At 40.3% G+C, this 11,244-nt stretch overlaps 1 pseudogene; it reads left to right on the forward strand.

Annotated features, from left to right (window-relative positions):
• The first annotated feature begins 1,584 nt into the window (after positions 1 to 1,584).
• LOC140709324 (profilin-1 pseudogene) lies at positions 1,585 to 4,175 on the forward strand (annotated as a pseudogene).
• Positions 4,176 to 11,244: the final 7,069 nt, after the last annotated feature.

Raw genomic sequence — 11,244 nt, forward strand, 5'->3', positions numbered from 1 at the left:
GACCTGTGTCAAATATATAATTTGGAAATAGTTCTTCCATTATGTGGATTATCTTTTCACTTCCTTGACACTGTCCTTTGAAGCATATAAGTTTTTATTTTAATGAAGTCCATTTCTCCATCTATTTTTGGATTGTTTGTGCCTACTTAAAAAATGTCTAATCCAAAGTCACAAAGATTTGTACCTGTTTTCTTCAAGACATCGTTTTTTGAAGGAGAACTTTCCTGGGTTGTAGAGGAGGGTGGACATGGTTTACTTATGCCTCCTGTCCATTACCGATGTTTCTCCTGATTGTTATCCATATGCTCACCACCCCTCCATGGAGCATCCATGGCCTGTAACAGAGCTCTGGGGACTGATATCCTTCCACTGACTTTGGCGCTGGTGAGAGCCCTGGTCGTGTGGTTCAGCTTGGCCTTAACCCGACCCACTTGCACATATTCTTCAGGCCCTTTAGAGTTGAAGCTGAGAGCCTCTCTGAGAACGCTTGCCAGCCCATGCTGTTCTAAGGCTGGAGCAAACTTCCTCTGTCTATTCCAGACAGAGGAGATTGCAGGGGTTGGACTCAGTCAAGACATCTCTGGTGTTAGAAAGTAGACCTGTTTCAGGGTTTGGGGAAGATTGTTCAATATGAACTAGGTCCTCTCTAATTATTTTTACCGTATGTGTGACTTCTTTCCAGAAACAAAGGAATAATATTTATCTTAGAACATTCTGTCTATTCTTTGTCAATTGTTGTTTGTCTACAATTTTCACATGGATAAAGGAGAGTTCAGTGTAAATATATTCTTAACAATTAATTATGGTTCATGTCTGCTGCCATGCGATCATATTTAAATCTATGAACTAGCCTGTCACTTAGGTATTATCCTGTTCCTGATGAAAAAACAAACTCAGAAAGATTGGAAAATTTCCCTAGGTCACAAAAGTAGTGAGGAGAGGACTAAGAATTAGAAACCAGTTCCTTTTGGCCTTCAAAGCTAATCTTGTACCATTAGATCAAACTGATTTACATACCTTTGCTGGAATTCGTCTCAGAGTTTATGGTTCTCACTTGATTTTCCCAAGGAAAGAGTGTGCCACTTTAATATCATTTCAAACTTTGAAATTTAAAACTCTTTTGTATTATACTTTTTTTAATCTTTGTTCTATTCCATTGCTTTTGGTTTCTTCTCAATGGATCCCTCTTATTTCTAGGCTAAATATTTGTTACCTATTTTCTGTCAATTTTCAATTTTTGAGTGTTTCTATCTCTCTCTTTGTTGTATGCTAACAGTTCTTCACTGAGGTATAATTTGCATAGAGTATACTGCAAAAAAACTAAAAGTACAGCTTAACACATTTTAATAGAATTATACATTGTATAATAACACCCAGTTAAAGACAGAGAACATTTTCCTCCATGCCACAAAGTTCTGATGTGGTCCTTGCCAGTCAATACTCATCCCCCAAATGAAGAATATATTCTGAATGTTGTCACTGCCTTAGTCTCTTTGTGCTGCTAGAAAGGAATACCAGAGGCTGGGTAATTTATAAAGAAAAGAGATGCATTGTGTTCATAGTTCTGCAGGCTGCACAAGAAGCATGGCACCCGCATCTGCTCCTCATGAGGGCCTGAGGCTGCTTCCACTTGCAGCAGCAGGTGAAAAGCAACCAGAGTGTGCAGAGATCATACGGTGAGAGAGGAAGCAAAAGACAGCAAGTAAAGGTGAGAGGCACTTTTTAATAACCAGCTCCTACAGGAGCTAAGAGAGAATTCACTCACTACCTTCTCCCAGGGCGGGGATTAATCTATTCATGAGGGATCCGCTCCCATGACCCAAACACCTACCATTAACCCCCACCTCCAACACTGGGGACCACATTTAAACATGTGATTTGGAGGGGACTAATATTTAAACTAGATCAGCCACCACAGATTAATTTTGCTTGATCATGTGCTTCATAAAAATGGAATCATTTTGGCTGGGCCTGGTGCCTCATGCCTGTAATCCCAAGACTGCAAGGCTGAGGTGGGCAGATGACCTGAGGTCAGGAATTCAAGACCAGCCTGGCCAACACGGCAAAACCCCGTCTCTACTGAAAATACAAAAATTAGCCAGACGCGCTGGCAGGTGCCTGTAATCACAGCTACTTGGGAGGCTGAGGGAACATTTCTTGAACCCGGGAGTCAGAGGCCGAGATCATGCCACTGCACTCCAGCCTGGGGGACAGAGTGAGACTCCATCTCAAAAAAACAAACAAATGGAATCATTTAGTAGGTTCTCTTGTTTTCACTTCTCCTACTCAGGTGGTTATATATGACACTAATTTCTTTGTGTTTTTCCCTTGTTTCATTTTGTTTTGGCCAAGTTATATCCTATTGATTGCATGATTATTACACAATTTGATATCCATTTTTCTGATGGGAGACAGGTTTAGTTGTTGGCTACTCTGTATAAGTAACTATGAATATTCTCATACAATTATTTCTGTGAAGACACATACTTATTTTCCTGGGTATCTATAGCTGGGGATGGAGTTGCTTGGTGATAGGAAGAAAATGGACCCAGACTATTGCAAAGTAATTGTATTACTTTACATTGCTATGAAAGATGTAGGCCATTTCCCGTTGCTCTACATTCCCACACACTTAATATTTTTGGTCTTTTAAATTATAGCCATTCTACCAGGTGTGTAGTGATATCCTATGTTGGTTTTCTCACGCTTAATGTTCAGTTAGACATCTTCTTATGGGAAATATCTTCTCAGATTTTTATGTTCATTTATTACTGGGGTGTTTGTCATTTTCTTTGTAATCTATAGGAGTTCTTTATATATTTTGAATGCGTCCATTCAAATATACATATTTTTTGCTATATTATAATTATTTGCTATTTCTGGTCTACAGATAGCTTTTAAGTTGTTAAACAACAACATAATAAGCAGAAGGTTTTTAAAAATGAAGTGCAATTCACTTGATTTCTTATTGCGGTGAGTGCTACAGTATCTAGTCTAAGAAATATTTTCCTATGTCAAGTTCATGAAACTATTTCTCATTTTCCTTTACAAGGTTTCTAATTTGAATTTTCACATGTTAAGTTAATTTCAAAGTATGATGGAGAGTGGTTGTTAATATTAACTTTTTAAAACAACAAATAGTATTTCACTCAAAATCGTTTTACTTAAAAGTCTTTCATTTCCCCAATGAAGGGCATTGGCGACTTTGTTTTTAAAACATTCAGAAGTGGCGTTGCGACCACATTCTCACTCACGGGTGGGAACTGAACAATGAGAACACCTGGACACAGCGCAGGGCACATCACACACCAGGGCCTGTCCTGGGGTGGGGGGCTGGGGGAGGGATAGCATTAGGAGAAATACCTAATGTAAATGATGAGTTAATGGGTGCAGTAAACCAACATGGCACATGTACACCTATATAACAAACCTGCACATTGTGCACATGTACCCTAGAACTTAAAGTATAGTATGTATTATATATATATTATATATGTACGGCGGTGCGAGGGCCGCTGCACAGCTAGCAGAGCCATGGTGAGGAGGGCAGCGCCTGCCCCGAGCTCTCTGCCTCCCCTGCCCGCCAGCCCAGCCGGACCAGCAGCAGCGACCAAAGGAGCCCCCCAAGCAGCACAAGGGCCAGGCGGATGCCTCTATCCGCAGCCTCGTAGTGGACCGGACCTGTTACGACACGGCCATCGTGGGCAACAAGGACTCGCCCTCCATCTCGGCCACCATCCCAGGGAAAACCTTCATGAACATCACGTCAGCTGAGCTTGGTGTCCTGGTTGGCAAAGACCGGTCAAGCTTTTTTGTGAATGGGCTGACACTGGGGGCTAGAAATGTACTGTGGTCCCGGACTCACTGCTGCAGGATGGGGAATTGACTGTGGATCTTCAAACGAAGAGCATCGGTGGAGCCCCCACCTTCAATGTCACTGGCACCATGACTGCCAAGACGCTAGGCCTGCTGATGGGCAAAGAAGGTGTCCACGGCAGTTTCACCAACAATAAATGTTATGAAATGTCCTCCCTCCTTCAGCCTTCCCGGTACTGACCTCCTTTGTTCCTTCCCCTCCACTGCTCCCCATAGTTTGCCCCCCTTTCCTTCTCATACACACATACACCATTTTAATTTCGGGAGCCGTTACCCCACACCCCTCATGGCTGCCAAAACCACATGGGCTGGGGGCCAGGGATAGAGGGACAGACACCTTCCCCTACTCATACTCCTCCTATGTGTGGTTGGAAAACTTTTTTGTTTTGAGGGATGTTTTTATGAATAAAAAAGATTCTACTCATTAAATAACTTCATATGTGGGCGTATTGTTTGAGTCTGTATTCTTTTACTTTGATATATTTATGAATACTTACACCAGTACTACCGTTTTAAAATTACTGTAGCTTTAATATCAGGTTTGAAGTCTAGCAGAGTAAGTCCTCCAACTGACTGCTTCTTCAAGACCAACTTGCCTATTCTAGGTTCTTTGATTTTCAAATACATTTTGAAATTAGCTTTTAAATTTCTCTAAAATCTCCTACTAGAAATATTAATCAGAACTGTGTTGATGTAATATGCTAACAACATGGAATCTTCCAATTAATGAAAATGACATATATTTCTCTATTTAGCCTTCTTTCATTTTTCTCAGCAATTGCTTTTAGGGGCCTTGTACCTGCTTCACTGCATATATTCTTAAGCATGTAATGATTCCGGCTATTAATCTCTATTATCTTTTATTGCATTTCATTTTCTAGCTGCTAATTGCTAGTATGGAGAAATTAAGATGAGAAATCCATGTTATTAAGTTATAATTTAGGTACTACAGATTGCATCACTTTAAAATGTGTAATTCAATGCATGTTTACAAATGCATACACTAATGGAACTACTGCCACAACCAAGATAGAGGAATTTCCCTACACCCCAAAGTTTCTTGTACCCCTTTACACTTCATCAGTCTTTCAACCCTCGGCCCCAAGGAGCCGCTGCCACTTCAGGTCCATTTCCTTTTTAACCATTTTCTATAAATGAAATTATACCTGTGTTCTTTTGTGTCTGCCTTCTTTCATGCATCAGCGTAATTTTAAAATCCATCCATATGAGTATTTACATCAAGAGTTCATGCCTTGTAATTGCTGAGTAGTATTCCTTTGTGTGGCTATACCATATTTGTTTATCCTTTCACCTGTTATTGGACATTTCTATCCTCCACGTTTGGGCTAGTATGAAGAAACTACCATGAGCATCCACACATGGCAGGCCAGGTCCCACTACCACAGGCCTCCTGACAACTGTTTCAGTACCGACTGAGTGGTCCAATCAAATATTAAGAGGAAACAAACAAACAAACAAAAAGCCAGTGCCCTTATACAAAGGCTGGAATGTAACAAAAGCCCACCAAGAGTTTTGCCTAGGATTTTCCTGAGCCTTAAAGCATGACAAAATTACAAAGGCACTCTTAAAAGGAGTCATTTAGCATTAAACAAGTTTTATTGGGGGTCTGAAGAAACTCCCCAGGCCTTAGTTCTAGATTAAAAGAAGTTAATCACTTATGTATTTAGATGAATGCAACTTCCATATACACATATACCTTAGAAAGTACATAAGCTCAGGAAAACTTTGTAATTCTGAGTTGGTGTGGTGATAATTTCCAGGCCTTTTCCCTGTAACCAGTTGCAGAAGTAAAAACTCTCTTCCTCCCCAGTTCATCTGCATCTCCTTGCTGGGCCACCAGACATAGCAGCCCACCCCTCAGTTTAGTCTGGAAACACACACACATCGTTGTGCAGACATAGTATGTAAATTCCTAGGAATCGAAGGACTGTCCATCTGATTTGTATATGTTTAACCTCTAAGAAACCGTTAGACTTTCAAAGGAGTCATACCATTTTTCACTCCTACAAGTATAACACTTCCAAGTGCTTTATATCCTCACCAACATGTGCTACTTTCAGCCTTTTTAATTTTAGCCATTCTCATGGATATGTACTGGTATCTCATTGTTGTATTGATTGATCTCCCTGATGACTAAACAGTAGAGCATCTTTTCCTATGCTAATTGACCATTCATGTACTTTCTTTTCTGAAGTATCTATTCAAGTCTTTAGAGAAACTATTTCATTGTGCTTTAATCAGAGTGCTATATACATATATATATATATATACACACACACACACATATATACACACACTCTAAAAAAACCCTTTGTTGGAGATAAATATGGTATCTCCTATATTGTAGTTTCCTTTTATGTTCTCTTAATGCTCCCTATTTGGAGATAATGACAGATAATCTTCATATCTATATCTATATATATAGAGAGAGAGACACACACACACACGTTTGTATACATATATATGTCCTAAGAATCATTAATTAGACATATATGTGAGTATCTATTTCTGGATACTCTCTTCCCTTCCACTGATATATATTCTATTTTTTTTTTTTTTCAACAAAACACATGATTTTCATAGCTGCAGAGTAATTCTGGAAATAGGTAGTGAATTCATTCACCATTATTCTCTTATAATATTGCTCCTTTATCATTCTTGATCACTGACATTACCATATAAATAGTAGAATCAACTTGTAATTTTCTACCACAGTGTTGCTTGGAATTTTTATTAGAATTGCATTGGATCTGGAAATCAACTGATGAAAAGCTGACTTTTTAAACATAACTCTTCTGATCCATGACAAGGTTTAACTCCCCACTAATTTAGTTCTTTCATAATTTCTTAAAGCAATTTTTTGGAGTTTTTGGTGTACTTGCCATACATAAATTTTGTTGATTTTCTTTCTTTCTTCTCTCCCTCCCTCCTTACCTCCCTCTTTCTTTCTTTTTTTTTTTTTTTTTTTTTTTGAGACAGAATCTTGCTCTGTTACCCAGGCTGGAGTGCAGTGATACGATCTCGGCTCTCTGCAACCTCTGCCTCCCAGGTTCAAGTGATCCTCCTGTCTCAGCCTCCTGAGTATCTGGGACTACAGGTACATGCCACCACACCCAGCTAATTTTTTGCATTTTTAGTAGAGACTGGGTTTCACCATGTTACGCATGATGGTCTCAATCTCTTGACCTCATGATCTGCCCACCTCAGCCTCCCAAAGTGCTAAGATTATAGGTGTGAGCCACTGCGCCCAGCCTGTTGAATTTATCTATAAGAAAACATGTATTTAGATGTTACTTTAAATGACACTGTTTTTTACTTCCTTTTCCAAATGCTCATTGCTAATATACAGAAATACACAAGACTACTTATATTGAGCTTATATTCTGTAACATTATCAAACTCACTAATTACTTCTGGTAGATTTTTGTAGATTTCTAGGATTATTAACATACACAGCCATTATCTGTGAATAAAGACAATTTCAATTCTTTCTTTTCAATCTTTTCAATACTTTTATTTATTTTTCTTACCTTATTGCATTGATTTAGATCTCTACTATAATGCTGAATTGAAAGTGTACCAACAGATATTCTACTTTTTTCTCTGATTTAATAGAAAAGCATTCAATTTTATGCCATTTAATATGTTACCTGTGAGATTTTTTCAAATCTATCCTTAATGGGGTTGGAAGTGTTGCCTTCTGTTTTTATCATGCTGAGAGTTTTCTGGGGTTTGTTTTTATAAAAATCATGAAAAAAGTTTTCAATTTTGCCAAATGCTTTTACTGTGTATGATAAGGTTATCATACGGTTTTTCTCTTTTGCCCTGATAATATATAAAATTATATTTTTTAAATATAAAAAAGATTTCCTGAATCAAGCCAGGACACTTTCTTTAATTATAAAATTTAACAAATATATCAAAATATAAATTACATGCAATTCAGATTTATTAAAGTATAATAAAGTATATTAAAGTGTATAATTTTAAGAGCTTGAGCACAGTATACACAAGTCAAAGAGACATGACAGAAAATAGTAAGGATTCCTCAGCATATGTGATTTATCTTGGTGAATGTTCTATGTGAGTTTGAGAAGAGTTATTTGTTAGCTGTTCTTAGATGTATTTTGCTTAAATGTCAACTTGACTAGCTTGTGTCATTGATTGTGTGAATTAATTTTGTTCTAGTGGGCAGGAAAATTACTGTCTGATCACTTTGGACTTATGTGGACTTGGTTTATGCTTTATTAAAATGAATGCATGGAAAGCCCACAGCATGTCCCAAGACCCTCTAATTTGGCAATCACCAATGCACCACTTTGTGGATTTTGTCAGGGTTTGGTTTTAGGCTTTACTAGGGTTGGTCTAGAATAGGCCTTACTGTAAAGTGTGACACTTATTCCTAAAGCACAGTCATTCTAGTGTCTCAGTGGGATACCCGGGTCCTAATGAGGTGTGTGTGAGTTCTTCCCACCCTGGATGGCAGAAACTCCATCATCCATTCCCCAACCCTCCTCCACCTCAAGTACCTCTGGTCCAAACTCAATTTGATAGCAGCCACCCCTCTGTTAAATCTGTTTGTCTTTTCCTTATGCAGGTACAGTCCCATCCTTGATAAGTATGCACATGGAACCCCTCACTAACTTCGACAGGTGCCCCTCTGAACAGCTGTCTCCTCATTGCTGCCCTGCCCCACAGACTGCAGTTGCTTCAGTGGACTTGAACTCTGATCTCTGCCTTCTCACCGCAGTGGGGTTGTCCTGCTCTGAGTGGACTCCAACCCACGATGTAGCTGCTGAAAAATTCTCCCTAAAGAACTAGGAAATCATGGGGCTCCCCCCTTAACTTTCCTGTTGTACTGCCTGTTGTCCACTGTCTGAAAACAATGTTATGGTTGTTTATGGAGGCAGGATTAGTCTGATATGATTTATTCTAACAGAAACAACCAGAAATCTGTTATACTCTTTTAATTACTGTGTCTTTATAATATTATGGTCGAATCCTAAGATGACCCCAGTGATCTTTGTTCTCATATAATCACTTCTTCCTGACTGTAGACAAAGGCCAGTGACATCACTCCTGTGATTGTGTTACAATTTATGGCAAAAACAAGTTAGCAGATGTAATCGAGATCTCAGATCAGTCAAATTTAATATAGAGAGATGATCTTCTGAGCTTGACCTAATGAAGGTGAGTTCCTTGGAGGGACTGAGGTCTTCCTGGAGAGATGTGAAGTGCAGGAGGGTTTCCATGCAGGGCGGTTCTCCTCTTCTGGCTGGAGGAAGCATGTATTGGGAACATGGGAGGCCTCCAGGAGCAGCGAGAGGCCCCTGGCTGACAGTCAGCAAGAAAACAGAGATCTCAGTTCTACAGTCACAAGGAACTGAACTCAGCTGACAACCTGAGGAAACTACAGAGCAAGTTCTTCCCCAGAAACTCCAGAAAGAAACCCAGCCTAATTTCAGCCTGGGAGGCCCTGAGAGGAAGACCCAGCTAATCCAGGCCTCAGCTTCTCATCTGTGGATACTGCAAGAAAATAAATCAGTCTGATTTTAAGCCTCTAAAAGCTAGCAGTAATTTAGCATGCAGCAATAGAAAATTAATACAAAAAAAATGGAGAAGACGTTGGAGTGGGGACAAAAATGAAATGGTGGGAGAGGGATGCCTGTATGCTGATATGGTTGATGCCTGTACGGTTGAATTGGGTCTACCATTCCTCATCTAATTAGCTTTGGTCTATTAAGGTGCATAGCTACACACAAATACTGGTACTAGGTTGAAACCAGAGGAGTAAGATATTGCATTCTTCACAGTAGATGAGAACACTCTGAATTTGGGGTCACTGGATCATAAGTAACATAGCAGGTCCCTCTGGGAAGGCCTAGAGGAAGATTTACAGGATACACTTGAAACAACATTGAAGGCTTCTTTGTTCCCCAGAGGGACCCGATCTCCTCTCAGTCAAGAAGCTCCAAGTCTCTGAACTGGATGCCAAGTTATAAATTCCCACTATACTGACTCCATCAAGCTTCCATCCTCAGAACTAGAGTTTATCAATAAAAATGGACTCATGGGAGTCTAGGCATTTATTCTCCTATTTTATACAAATCAGTTAATGTGTATGAACAAAACAGACTTTGAAGAAAGAAAGTCACAGTTGCCACAGGAAAACAGCTTCAACATCCTCATCAGTCATCAGGGGTGTTCTGTTGGGAGGACTTGATATGAGGCTTTCCTCATCATGGGCTAGCACAGACTTGCGGGAAATGTCACCAAGTCTTCAATTCGGAGTGTAGCAGCCTGGGCTGTTGATTCGTTGGGCCTCCTGCTGCTGGAGATGCAAGTAGTGCATTTTCATGGCCACCACAAGTGCCCTTAGGTTACCATTCTTCAGAGCCAGAATCTAACAAGCCACAGAAGCTCTGAGTATCTCCCTTTCCTCAGTTACCCACATAAATGGCTTCAAGTCTTTCAGGGGGAGGCCTGAAGGAAGACTGACGGCACACACTTGCGGCAACATTGAAGGCTTCTCTCTTCCTCAACGGATCCATCTCCCCTCAGTCAAGAAGCTCCAGGTATCTCAACTGGATACCAGGTCACAAATTCCCACTATGGTGACCGCATCAGGTCTCTGTCCTCAGAACTAGAGCTTTTCTAATTATTACAAAAGTTCATTTCTTACTAGATTTCCCATCCATTACATTCCCAGACACCTCACAATGATCAGTAACCACCACATATCCCTACCTCTCAAGGAAATCCCTCCCGCCTTGTCTCTATATGGCCAAGTCCCACGACCTGTCCTCTACTCTTCCAGAACCCTGTTCTTCTCACTGACAGCAGCGAGGGCAAATCCATGCAGCATCTCCCGCCATGACCTCCAGTTTGCAGACGCTAGGTACCACAGGAATTTGACAGTCACGCCACTGTTCCCCTCACCTGTGCATTTCTTAATGCCTTGGTGAGGAGAATGTCTCTGGATCTTCCTTGATGGGAGCTAAAGGAACAAAGGTAAATAATGCTATGCGACCCACTGAGAATTAGGGCTATGGAAGAGTGACCACTGAAGTAACAGACAGATGCAACTATTGCCAGATACTCAGTACCAGAGCAGGGAGGGAGAGGGAAGAAATACAGACCTCACCTTCCTCTCACTTCCAGGCTCCATCAAGTGCCCTCCATTGCTAAACCTAACTAGAAGTGTGTACGCAGGGGAGCCAGGGATGCATTCTAGAAGGGACAAGCACCAAGTGGCATAAGACAGGATGGAAATGAGTGGAGAGTGGATCTGTGGGAAGGAGGAGGGGATGATATGGGGAAACAAAAGGAGAATACTAGCTAATAATG

The sequence above is a fragment of the Chlorocebus sabaeus genome, chromosome 20, assembly GCF_047675955.1.
Source record: "Chlorocebus sabaeus isolate Y175 chromosome 20, mChlSab1.0.hap1, whole genome shotgun sequence".
Classification (NCBI taxonomy): domain Eukaryota; kingdom Metazoa; phylum Chordata; class Mammalia; order Primates; family Cercopithecidae; genus Chlorocebus; species Chlorocebus sabaeus.